We start from the raw sequence: 13821 nt of genomic DNA, 5'->3' as shown, positions 1-13821 counted from the left end.
AATCATCAGCGGCATCAAAAAAAGCACCAGTTAAAGCAAAACCAGCAAAAAGTACAAAATCCGCTGCCAAAAGTAGCCCTGCTCGTAAACCGAAAGCACCAAAAGCTAAGAAAGCTTCTGTTGCCAAATCATCTCCTACAAAAATTAAAAAAGCAGCACCAAAAAAGAAATGATCTGTTACTTTAATAATATATTGAAATATTTCATTATTTTTGCTAAAAAATGAAAATAACATAGGCCTTAATACAGGCCACAAATTAATATTTGATAAGAGTAAATTATTTTTTGTATAAATATTTTATAAAATAATAGTTTAGAAACATTTGCCACAGTCAGTACCACGGATGGGTGGCCACTTGAGAATACTGTGTGCGGTTGCATTTTTATTTAAAATATATGGTATAATAAATAAGTATATATTTAAATTGATTACTTCATTGAAAATTTTAATAATATACTTTAATATTAATGATATTTATGAAAAATATATATTTGTAAAAATTTTCATTTATTACTGGCAACAGCCATACCACGTTGAAAACACCGGTTCTCGTCCGATCACCGAAGTTAAGCAACATTGGGCACAGTCAGTACTTGGATGGGTGACCGCTTGGGAACACTGTGTGCGGTTGCCTTTTTATATTAAAAATATAAATTATTTTTCTTCTTTTCTTTTTTTTTACACACCATATATAAATATATGTTATTTAGAAATGTAAACCTTTTATATTATTCATCAACAAATAAATATTATTTTTTGTATAAAATTTTATTGCATTTATAACTCATATCATGGTTACTTTAAAGCGAGAAGTTTTTTTAATATTTCAAATGAATATAAAATAATATAAATTTTATGAAATTTATTTATTTTTAGAAATAGCAATCGCTTATAATTATAACAAAATTTTAATAATGTTTAATTTTATTTCAATAATTTATATTTATATATATATATATATATATATATATATATATATATATTTTTTAATAAAAATAATATACTCTTATTTAATAATATATGTTGGTCCTATATATAGGACCGAAAATATTTCTTATTTGTTTTTTTTTTTTTAAATTGTCATTTAAAACGCTTATGCACGTTCTCCACGAATACGTCTTGCCAATTGTATATCCTTAGGCATAATTGTAACACGCTTTGCATGAATTGCGCATAAATTGGTATCTTCAAATAAACCTACTAAATAGGCTTCACTAGCTTCTTGTAATGCCATAACAGCTGAACTTTGAAAACGTAAATCGGTTTTAAAATCTTGTGCAATTTCACGTACTAAACGTTGGAATGGTAATTTACGAATTAACAATTCAGTACTTTTTTGATAACGACGAATTTCTCGTAAAGCTACTGTACCAGGACGATATCTGTGTGGTTTTTTTACTCCACCAGTTGCTGGTGCACTTTTACGTGCAGCTTTCGTTGCTAATTGTTTTCTTGGTGCTTTACCACCAGTTGATTTACGTGCAGTTTGCTTGGTTCTAGCCATTTTCAAATAATAATGTTTTTACAAAAAAACACACAATTTTAAAAATTATATTCGACAATTTGATACTACAAAGTCAAATGTTTAAATGCGAAATAAATGTGTTGTATTTATATTTATATGAAATTTCAAAATTTTTGTTGTCATATCCTATTGGATAGCTATCAGAGTATGGACTAATCAAATTGTATAGGCGTGGCTTAAAAAATCTTTAATGCTTTATATAAAAAGGCACAATTGTACCGGCGCTCACATACATTACAATACTTGTGAGGTTAACACACGTGTTATCCGTTCGTTAAAATATTGTAAATAATTTTTTATTAAAATGACTGGCAGAGGAAAAGGTGGAAAGGGTCTTGGAAAAGGGGGTGCAAAACGTCATAGAAAAGTTTTGCGTGATAATATCCAAGGTATTACAAAACCTGCAATTCGTCGTTTAGCACGACGAGGTGGAGTAAAACGTATCTCTGGTTTAATTTATGAAGAAACACGTGGTGTACTTAAAGTATTCCTTGAAAATGTTATTCGGGATGCTGTTACATATACTGAACACGCAAAACGTAAAACAGTTACAGCTATGGATGTTGTATATGCATTAAAACGACAAGGTCGTACTTTGTATGGTTTTGGAGGTTAAGAAAATATAATAATTTACTTAAAATATTTAGTAAATTTATTAAAGAATATTTAATACATCCGATAAATTTAAACAGGCTTTCCTTTTTGGGAAGCCACTAATTTTATTTATATAAGAGTAAATAAATTTGTTAATAAATATAACATATTATATAATTTGTTTACAACAAATTATTTTGTTTATAACATACATTACCAAATATTTTTATTTTTTTTTTTTATTGTAATATATCTGCAATAATAAATTATAATTTGTATATTATCTATTTTATTTTACAATAACTTATTGAATTTTTGAAAAAATTTTATTATAAATTAATATACTATTATATTTTTTATATATACAAGTTAAGAGTAACAAGTATCGATAGGAGATTATCGAATTTATAACTAATAAAACATTTCGCCTTAATCAAAGAAAATAAAGATTTTGCTATACCATTTTTTATACTTTCAATAAATAATTTATTATTAAATTTTTATTATTTCATTTATTTTTTAAAATTATTAAAAATATTTTTCTAATAATTATAAGCGTACATAAACAAGTAGTAAATGTAAAATGAAAATAATAAAGGTAATGTAATGCATTTGCATTACACTGATTTACGATATATATTCCGCGATATCCTTTATTATATTTAAAATTAATAATATTGATATACTAATAATAGATATATTCAAGCTATTAATATATAAAATTTTATATTAAATATGATATTAATAATTGTTTATTTAATTTTTTTGTATATATAAAAATAATTTACTCTTATTTAAAAAATTTGATGGCTCTCTTAAAAAGAGAGCCATTTTTATATGTTGATGTATTTTTATGTTATCAATTAAATAATATTTTCGATTTATTTATTTTGAACTTGTATATTTTGTAACAGCTTTAGTACCTTCACTAACAGCGTGCTTTGCCAATTCACCAGGTAATAATAATCGAACTGCGGTTTGAATTTCCCGACTTGTGATTGTTGAACGTTTATTATAATGTGCTAAACGTGATGCTTCAGCAGCAATACGTTCAAAAATATCATTAACAAAACTGTTCATGATACTCATAGCTTTACTAGAGATACCAGTATCAGGATGCACTTGTTTTAATACTTTGTAAATGTAAATTGCATATGATTCCTTGCGCTTCCTCTTCTTTTTCTTATCACTCTTTGATATATTTTTTTGAGCTTTGCCAGCTTTTTTTGCTGCTTTTCCACTTGTTTTTGGTGGCATTGTTACAAACAATTAATATACACAGATAGTTACAGAACACCAGTCAGTATATGTATGAGCGTGTCGTGTATACAACTAGCGTATTATATACGCGAAGATGGATATAACAATAAAAATGAATACTACTCTCTGATTGGCTGAAAATAATACTATAAGGTGATTGGTTTATTTTTAAAGTTTTATATTTTATAAATATTATAAATTAAAATACCCAAATAACATTTTAAACATTTATGTTACAATCCCCGTAACGTACACATCTGTGTGATTATATTTACAAAAAAAAATATTAATTAAATAAATTTATTCGCTATGTCTGGACGAGGTAAAGGTGGTAAAGTAAAGGGAAAGGCAAAGTCAAGATCAAGCCGAGCAGGATTACAATTTCCTGTTGGAAGAATTCACAGATTATTACGAAAAGGAAATTATGCTGAACGAGTAGGTGCTGGTGCCCCAGTATATTTGGCTGCTGTTATGGAATATTTGGCTGCAGAAGTTCTCGAGTTAGCTGGTAATGCTGCCCGTGATAACAAAAAAAACACGTATCATTCCACGTCATTTACAATTGGCAATTCGTAATGATGAAGAATTAAATAAATTATTATCTGGTGTAACAATTGCTCAAGGTGGTGTATTACCAAACATTCAAGCAGTGTTATTACCAAAGAAAACTGAAAAGAAAGCATAAATTAAAAACATTGCATTAATTTTTATAATAATAATACATCGATCATAGGCCTTTTAATAAAAGGCCACAAATTTATTTAAAATAAGAGTAAAAATTATTTTTATAAATAATATATTATAATATTTTTTTAAAGAATCAATTTAAATAATTATAAATTAATGATTCTTTTTTTTTTTTTTTCTTTTTTATATGTTATTATGGAAATAATTCATCATATTATGATGACATTTAGGTAACATATTATAAGAATATTCATAAAATATTATCAAAATAATATTGTATTATGATGATATTTAGACAAAATATTATAAGAATATACACAAAATATTATCAAAATAATATCATTAGATAACAAAACTGTTCATGATACTCATACCTTTACTAGAGATAAAAGTATCAGGATGCACTTGTATTAATACATATTATCACAACATCACAAAATATTTTTTAAAAGGAAAAATTTTTTAAAAATTATTATAAAATTTGATTGAATTAAATTTCAATTTATTTTTTTAATAATTAAAGAAAAAAAAAAGCATATAAACTTTCTATTGAAAATGTTATTTTCAACTAGATGGCCAAGTGAACTTTGTTACACAAACAATATATGACGTATTCGTTATTTAAATAATCAGTATCCTTTGATATTATATCAATACGTTACTCTCTTCTTTTGATACATATTAATAAAATTTCAATTTATAAGATTTTATGTCAATTATATAAATAATATTATAAATTTTCTAAATACATAAGTTAAGTAACAAAAAATTTGAATAACAAGATAAATTTATATATTATGTTTTAATACTCGATACTATAATATATCGCATCCGTTACCAATTATTCGGTATCCTTTGATTTATACACAGAATGAACCAAAAATATGTAATATGTATCAAATTTATTTTATTTATTTATATATTTAATATTATTATTATTATTTTATATTACAAAGTTTCTTAACGAAGCTTACAATGATTTCTCATATCGTACTTAACAAAATTATTTAGATCATATAAAATTTAAATTGTTAAAAAATTTTTATATTTATTATTATTATTTATTTTTATTAAAATTACATAACATAAAATTAATAATATTTTAATAATTATATAAATTAATTCTTATTTAAAATAATCTTATATTAATCTCAACAAATACTCTAATAATATATTTTGTCATAAATTTTTTTATATTTAAAATAAATATTATAATATATAAATACTTATATCAGTATAAAATTTCTTTATATAATTATGAAAAAATTAATTTAATAGTTAATTATTGATATTAATGCATAAATAAAAGTATTTTCTAATGAAATATATTTTGTCAATGTTCGATTAACACATTTCATAATAATACGTTTTCATTATTGACAAAAAAAGTTTTTCTAAAAATGAAATCTTATACTATAATATATATATTTATATATTAAATTTTTTAATTATTTATATACTAATAATTTATAATAAATCGATATTAAATAAAAAATAAAAATATATACTTTTTAAGTTTACCTTAAAAATATTATTGTTTTGTATGATTGAAATAATTAATATTAAACTATGTTTATTAATAATTGTTAATAAAAAAATTAAATATATTTTAATTTATAAAATAAATATTATTATTAAATTTATAATTTATTATTTTATATATTATAGAAATTGAAAAAATAAATCATGTTTACTACGACAGTAAATTAGAAATACTATTTAATTTTTATGTGTTTTCTACATGGTACTTTGACTTACATAGGGACTTATATTATTGTGAATAATGATATAATTGAAAACCTTTATTTTTTATTTGATAGAATTATTATATTTTATCATTTAAATATTTATAATAAATACATTATTTTTATAAAGTAAAAAATATGGCCGAAGAAAATTCTACAGCTGTTGCAGCAACTGCGGTTACTGCTGCTTCTACAACACCAACAAAAAAAGCAACAGCTTCTGGTGCTAAACGTACAAAACAACATTCAAAACCAACACATCCACGTACATCAGAAATGGTTGTTAACGCAATTAAAAATTTAAAAGAACGTGGTGGTTCATCATTACAAGCAATTAAAAAATATTTAGCTGCAAATTATAAAGTGGATTCTGATAAAATTTCACCATTTATTAAAAAATATTTAAAAGCTGCTGTAACTGAGGGAGCCTTGGTACAAACTAAAGGTAAAGGTGCATCTGGTTCATTCAAATTGGCTGCTTCCGCTTCATCTAATTCTTCAGCTAAATCAAAAGTATCCAAAAAAGAAAGTGGAGCAAAAGGTTCAGCAAAGAGTGCTAAAAGTAAACGGGCACCAAAAGAAAAGAAAGCCACAACTACATCATTGGCAGCCAAAAAGCCTAAAGCAAAAAAAGCGACTCCATCATCATCAACTGCTGCTAAAAAAGTTACTGCAAAATCATCAGCGGCATCAAAAAAAGCACCAGTTAAAGCAAAACCAGCAAAAAGTACAAAATCCGCTGCCAAAAGTAGCCCTGCTCGTAAACCGAAAGCACCAAAAGCTAAGAAAGCTTCTGTTGCCAAATCATCTCCTACAAAAATTAAAAAAGCAGCACCAAAAAAGAAATGATCTGTTACTTTAATAATATATTGAAATATTTCATTATTTTTGCTAAAAAATGAAAATAACATAGGCCTTAATACAGGCCACAAATTAATATTTGATAAGAGTAAATTATTTTTTGTATAAATATTTTATAAAATAATAGTTTAGAAACATTTGCCACAGTCAGTACCACGGATGGGTGGCCACTTGAGAATACTGTGTGCGGTTGCATTTTTATTTAAAATATATGGTATAATAAATAAGTATATATTTAAATTGATTACTTCATTGAAAATTTTAATAATATACTTTAATATTAATGATATTTATGAAAAATATATATTTGTAAAAATTTTCATTTATTACTGGCAACAGCCATACCACGTTGAAAACACCGGTTCTCGTCCGATCACCGAAGTTAAGCAACATTGGGCACAGTCAGTACTTGGATGGGTGACCGCTTGGGAACACTGTGTGCGGTTGCCTTTTTATATTAAAAATATAAATTATTTTTCTTCTTTTCTTTTTTTTTACACACCATATATAAATATATGTTATTTAGAAATGTAAACCTTTTATATTATTCATCAACAAATAAATATTATTTTTTGTATAAAATTTTATTGCATTTATAACTCATATCATGGTTACTTTAAAGCGAGAAGTTTTTTTAATATTTCAAATGAATATAAAATAATATAAATTTTATGAAATTTATTTATTTTTAGAAATAGCAATCGCTTATAATTATAACAAAATTTTAATAATGTTTAATTTTATTTCAATAATTTATATTTATATATATATATATATATATATATATATATATATATATATATATATATTTTTTAATAAAAATAATATACTCTTATTTAATAATATATGTTGGTCCTATATATAGGACCGAAAATATTTCTTATTTGTTTTTTTTTTTTTAAATTGTCATTTAAAACGCTTATGCACGTTCTCCACGAATACGTCTTGCCAATTGTATATCCTTAGGCATAATTGTAACACGCTTTGCATGAATTGCGCATAAATTGGTATCTTCAAATAAACCTACTAAATAGGCTTCACTAGCTTCTTGTAATGCCATAACAGCTGAACTTTGAAAACGTAAATCGGTTTTAAAATCTTGTGCAATTTCACGTACTAAACGTTGGAATGGTAATTTACGAATTAACAATTCAGTACTTTTTTGATAACGACGAATTTCTCGTAAAGCTACTGTACCAGGACGATATCTGTGTGGTTTTTTTACTCCACCAGTTGCTGGTGCACTTTTACGTGCAGCTTTCGTTGCTAATTGTTTTCTTGGTGCTTTACCACCAGTTGATTTACGTGCAGTTTGCTTGGTTCTAGCCATTTTCAAATAATAATGTTTTTACAAAAAAACACACAATTTTAAAAATTATATTCGACAATTTGATACTACTAAGTCAAATGTTTAAATGCGAAATAAATGTGTTGTATTTATATTTATATGAAATTTCAAAATTTTTGTTGTCATATCCTATTGGATAGCTATCAGAGTATGGACTAATCAAATTGTATAGGCGTGGCTTAAAAAATCTTTAATGCTTTATATAAAAAGGCACAATTGTACCGGCGCTCACATACATTACAATACTTGTGAGGTTAACACACGTGTTATCCGTTCGTTAAAATATTGTAAATAATTTTTTATTAAAATGACTGGCAGAGGAAAAGGTGGAAAGGGTCTTGGAAAAGGGGGTGCAAAACGTCATAGAAAAGTTTTGCGTGATAATATCCAAGGTATTACAAAACCTGCAATTCGTCGTTTAGCACGACGAGGTGGAGTAAAACGTATCTCTGGTTTAATTTATGAAGAAACACGTGGTGTACTTAAAGTATTCCTTGAAAATGTTATTCGGGATGCTGTTACATATACTGAACACGCAAAACGTAAAACAGTTACAGCTATGGATGTTGTATATGCATTAAAACGACAAGGTCGTACTTTGTATGGTTTTGGAGGTTAAGAAAATATAATAATTTACTTAAAATATTTAGTAAATTTATTAAAGAATATTTAATACATCCGATAAATTTAAACAGGCTTTCCTTTTTGGGAAGCCACTAATTTTATTTATATAAGAGTAAATAAATTTGTTAATAAATATAACATATTATATAATTTGTTTACAACAAATTATTTTGTTTATAACATACATTACCAAATATTTTTATTTTTTTTTTTTATTGTAATATATCTGCAATAATAAATTATAATTTGTATATTATCTATTTTATTTTACAATAACTTATTGAATTTTTGAAAAAATTTTATTATAAATTAATATACTATTATATTTTTTATATATACAAGTTAAGAGTAACAAGTATCGATAGGAGATTATCGAATTTATAACTAATAAAACATTTCGCCTTAATCAAAGAAAATAAAGATTTTGCTATACCATTTTTTATACTTTCAATAAATAATTTATTATTAAATTTTTATTATTTCATTTATTTTTTAAAATTATTAAAAATATTTTTCTAATAATTATAAGCGTACATAAACAAGTAGTAAATGTAAAATGAAAATAATAAAGGTAATGTAATGCATTTGCATTACACTGATTTACGATATATATTCCGCGATATCCTTTATTATATTTAAAATTAATAATATTGATATACTAATAATAGATATATTCAAGCTATTAATATATAAAATTTTATATTAAATATGATATTAATAATTGTTTATTTAATTTTTTTGTATATATAAAAATAATTTACTCTTATTTAAAAAATTTGATGGCTCTCTTAAAAAGAGAGCCGTTTTTATATGTTGATGTATTTTTATGTTATCAATTAAATAATATTTTCGATTTATTTATTTTGAACTTGTATATTTTGTAACAGCTTTAGTACCTTCACTAACAGCGTGCTTTGCCAATTCACCAGGTAATAATAATCGAACTGCGGTTTGAATTTCCCGACTTGTGATTGTTGAACGTTTATTATAATGTGCTAAACGTGATGCTTCAGCAGCAATACGTTCAAAAATATCATTAACAAAACTGTTCATGATACTCATAGCTTTACTAGAGATACCAGTATCAGGATGCACTTGTTTTAATACTTTGTAAATGTAAATTGCATATGATTCCTTGCGCTTCCTCTTCTTTTTCTTATCACTCTTTGATATATTTTTTTGAGCTTTGCCAGCTTTTTTTGCTGCTTTTCCACTTGTTTTTGGTGGCATTGTTACAAACAATTAATATACACAGATAGTTACAGAACACCAGTCAGTATATGTATGAGCGTGTCGTGTATACAACTAGCGTATTATATACGCGAAGATGGATATAACAATAAAAATGAATACTACTCTCTGATTGGCTGAAAATAATACTATAAGGTGATTGGTTTATTTTTAAAGTTTTATATTTTATAAATATTATAAATTAAAATACCCAAATAACATTTTAAACATTTATGTTACAATCCCCGTAACGTACACATCTGTGTGATTATATTTACAAAAAAAAATATTAATTAAATAAATTTATTCGCTATGTCTGGACGAGGTAAAGGTGGTAAAGTAAAGGGAAAGGCAAAGTCAAGATCAAGCCGAGCAGGATTACAATTTCCTGTTGGAAGAATTCACAGATTATTACGAAAAGGAAATTATGCTGAACGAGTAGGTGCTGGTGCCCCAGTATATTTGGCTGCTGTTATGGAATATTTGGCTGCAGAAGTTCTCGAGTTAGCTGGTAATGCTGCCCGTGATAACAAAAAAACACGTATCATTCCACGTCATTTACAATTGGCAATTCGTAATGATGAAGAATTAAATAAATTATTATCTGGTGTAACAATTGCTCAAGGTGGTGTATTACCAAACATTCAAGCAGTGTTATTACCAAAGAAAACTGAAAAGAAAGCATAAATTAAAAACATTGCATTAATTTTTATAATAATAATACATCGATCATAGGCCTTTTAATAAAAGGCCACAAATTTATTTAAAATAAGAGTAAAAATTATTTTTATAAATAATATATTATAATATTTTTTTAAAGAATCAATTTAAATAATTATAAATTAATGATTCTTTTTTTTTTTTTTCTTTTTTATATGTTATTATGGAAATAATTCATCATATTATGATGACATTTAGGTAACATATTATAAGAATATTCATAAAATATTATCAAAATAATATTGTATTATGATGATATTTAGACAAAATATTATAAGAATATACACAAAATATTATCAAAATAATATCATTAGATAACAAAACTGTTCATGATACTCATACCTTTACTAGAGATAAAAGTATCAGGATGCACTTGTATTAATACATATTATCACAACATCACAAAATATTTTTTAAAAGGAAAAATTTTTTAAAAATTATTATAAAATTTGATTGAATTAAATTTCAATTTATTTTTTTAATAATTAAAGAAAAAAAAAAGCATATAAACTTTCTATTGAAAATGTTATTTTCAACTAGATGGCCAAGTGAACTTTGTTACACAAACAATATATGACGTATTCGTTATTTAAATAATCAGTATCCTTTGATATTATATCAATACGTTACTCTCTTCTTTTGATACATATTAATAAAATTTCAATTTATAAGATTTTATGTCAATTATATAAATAATATTATAAATTTTCTAAATACATAAGTTAAGTAACAAAAAATTTGAATAACAAGATAAATTTATATATTATGTTTTAATACTCGATACTATAATATATCGCATCCGTTACCAATTATTCGGTATCCTTTGATTTATACACAGAATGAACCAAAAATATGTATCAAATTTATTTTATTTATTTATATATTTAATATTATTATTATTATTTTATATTACAAAGTTTCTTAACGAAGCTTACAATGATTTCTCATATCGTACTTAACAAAATTATTTAGATCATATAAAATTTAAATTGTTAAAAAATTTTTATATTTATTATTATTATTTATTTTTATTAAAATTACATAACATAAAATTAATAATATTTTAATAATTATATAAATTAATTCTTATTTAAAATAATCTTATATTAATCTCAACAAATACTCTAATAATATATTTTGTCATAAATTTTTTTATATTTAAAATAAATATTATAATATATAAATACTTATATCAGTATAAAATTTCTTTATATAATTATGAAAAAATTAATTTAATAGTTAATTATTGATATTAATGCATAAATAAAAGTATTTTCTAATGAAATATATTTTGTCAATGTTCGATTAACACATTTCATAATAATACGTTTTCATTATTGACAAAAAAAGTTTTTCTAAAAATGAAATCTTATACTATAATATATATATTTATATATTAAATTTTTTAATTATTTATATACTAATAATTTATAATAAATCGATATTAAATAAAAAATAAAAATATATACTTTTTAAGTTTACCTTAAAAATATTATTGTTTTGTATGATTGAAATAATTAATATTAAACTATGTTTATTAATAATTGTTAATAAAAAAATTAAATATATTTTAATTTATAAAATAAATATTATTATTAAATTTATAATTTATTATTTTATATATTATAGAAATTGAAAAAATAAATCATGTTTACTACGACAGTAAATTAGAAATACTATTTAATTTTTATGTGTTTTCTACATGGTACTTTGACTTACATAGGGACTTATATTATTGTGAATAATGATATAATTGAAAACCTTTATTTTTTATTTGATAGAATTATTATATTTTATCATTTAAATATTTATAATAAATACATTATTTTTATAAAGTAAAAAATATGGCCGAAGAAAATTCTACAGCTGTTGCAGCAACTGCGGTTACTGCTGCTTCTACAACACCAACAAAAAAAGCAACAGCTTCTGGTGCTAAACGTACAAAACAACATTCAAAACCAACACATCCACGTACATCAGAAATGGTTGTTAACGCAATTAAAAATTTAAAAGAACGTGGTGGTTCATCATTACAAGCAATTAAAAAATATTTAGCTGCAAATTATAAAGTGGATTCTGATAAAATTTCACCATTTATTAAAAAATATTTAAAAGCTGCTGTAACTGAGGGAGCCTTGGTACAAACTAAAGGTAAAGGTGCATCTGGTTCATTCAAATTGGCTGCTTCCGCTTCATCTAATTCTTCAGCTAAATCAAAAGTATCCAAAAAAGAAAGTGGAGCAAAAGGTTCAGCAAAGAGTGCTAAAAGTAAACGGGCACCAAAAGAAAAGAAAGCCACAACTACATCATTGGCAGCCAAAAAGCCTAAAGCAAAAAAAGCGACTCCATCATCATCAACTGCTGCTAAAAAAGTTACTGCAAAATCATCAGCGGCATCAAAAAAAGCACCAGTTAAAGCAAAACCAGCAAAAAGTACAAAATCCGCTGCCAAAAGTAGCCCTGCTCGTAAACCGAAAGCACCAAAAGCTAAGAAAGCTTCTGTTGCCAAATCATCTCCTACAAAAATTAAAAAAGCAGCACCAAAAAAGAAATGATCTGTTACTTTAATAATATATTGAAATATTTCATTATTTTTGCTAAAAAATGAAAATAACATAGGCCTTAATACAGGCCACAAATTAATATTTGATAAGAGTAAATTATTTTTTGTATAAATATTTTATAAAATAATAGTTTAGAAACATTTGCCACAGTCAGTACCACGGATGGGTGGCCACTTGAGAATACTGTGTGCGGTTGCATTTTTATTTAAAATATATGGTATAATAAATAAGTATATATTTAAATTGATTACTTCATTGAAAATTTTAATAATATACTTTAATATTAATGATATTTATGAAAAATATATATTTGTAAAAATTTTCATTTATTACTGGCAACAGCCATACCACGTTGAAAACACCGGTTCTCGTCCGATCACCGAAGTTAAGCAACATTGGGCACAGTCAGTACTTGGATGGGTGACCGCTTGGGAACACTGTGTGCGGTTGCCTTTTTATATTAAAAATATAAATTATTTTTCTTCTTTTCTTTTTTTTTACACACCATATATAAATATATGTTATTTAGAAATGTAAACCTTTTATATTATTCATCAACAAATAAATATTATTTTTTGTATAAAATTTTATTGCATTTATAACTCATATCATGGTTACTTTAAAGCGAGAAGTTTTTTTAATATTTCAAATGAATATAAAAT

At 24.2% G+C, this 13821-nt stretch overlaps 3 non-coding genes across 3 annotated transcripts; all 3 read left to right on the top strand.

Annotated features, from left to right (window-relative positions):
• The first annotated feature begins 516 nt into the window (after positions 1-516).
• Positions 517-635, top strand: LOC123304154. The gene has a single exon (XR_006536201.1). It is a non-coding gene; the product is annotated as a 5S ribosomal RNA (ribosomal RNA).
• Positions 636-7004: 6369 nt separating this feature from the next.
• Positions 7005-7123, top strand: LOC123304153. Its single transcript, XR_006536200.1, has one exon. It is a non-coding gene; the product is annotated as a 5S ribosomal RNA (ribosomal RNA).
• A 6370-nt stretch (positions 7124-13493) lies between these two features.
• On the top strand, positions 13494-13612 carry LOC123304152. The gene has a single exon (XR_006536199.1). It is a non-coding gene; the product is annotated as a 5S ribosomal RNA (ribosomal RNA).
• The last annotated feature ends 209 nt before the right edge of the window (positions 13613-13821 follow it).

The sequence above is a fragment of the Chrysoperla carnea genome (assembly GCF_905475395.1).
Source record: "Chrysoperla carnea chromosome X unlocalized genomic scaffold, inChrCarn1.1 SUPER_X_unloc_25, whole genome shotgun sequence".
Classification (NCBI taxonomy): domain Eukaryota; kingdom Metazoa; phylum Arthropoda; class Insecta; order Neuroptera; family Chrysopidae; genus Chrysoperla; species Chrysoperla carnea.
The sequence above is the reverse complement of the archived record's forward strand: the minus strand, read 5'-3'. Positions and strand labels throughout refer to the sequence as shown.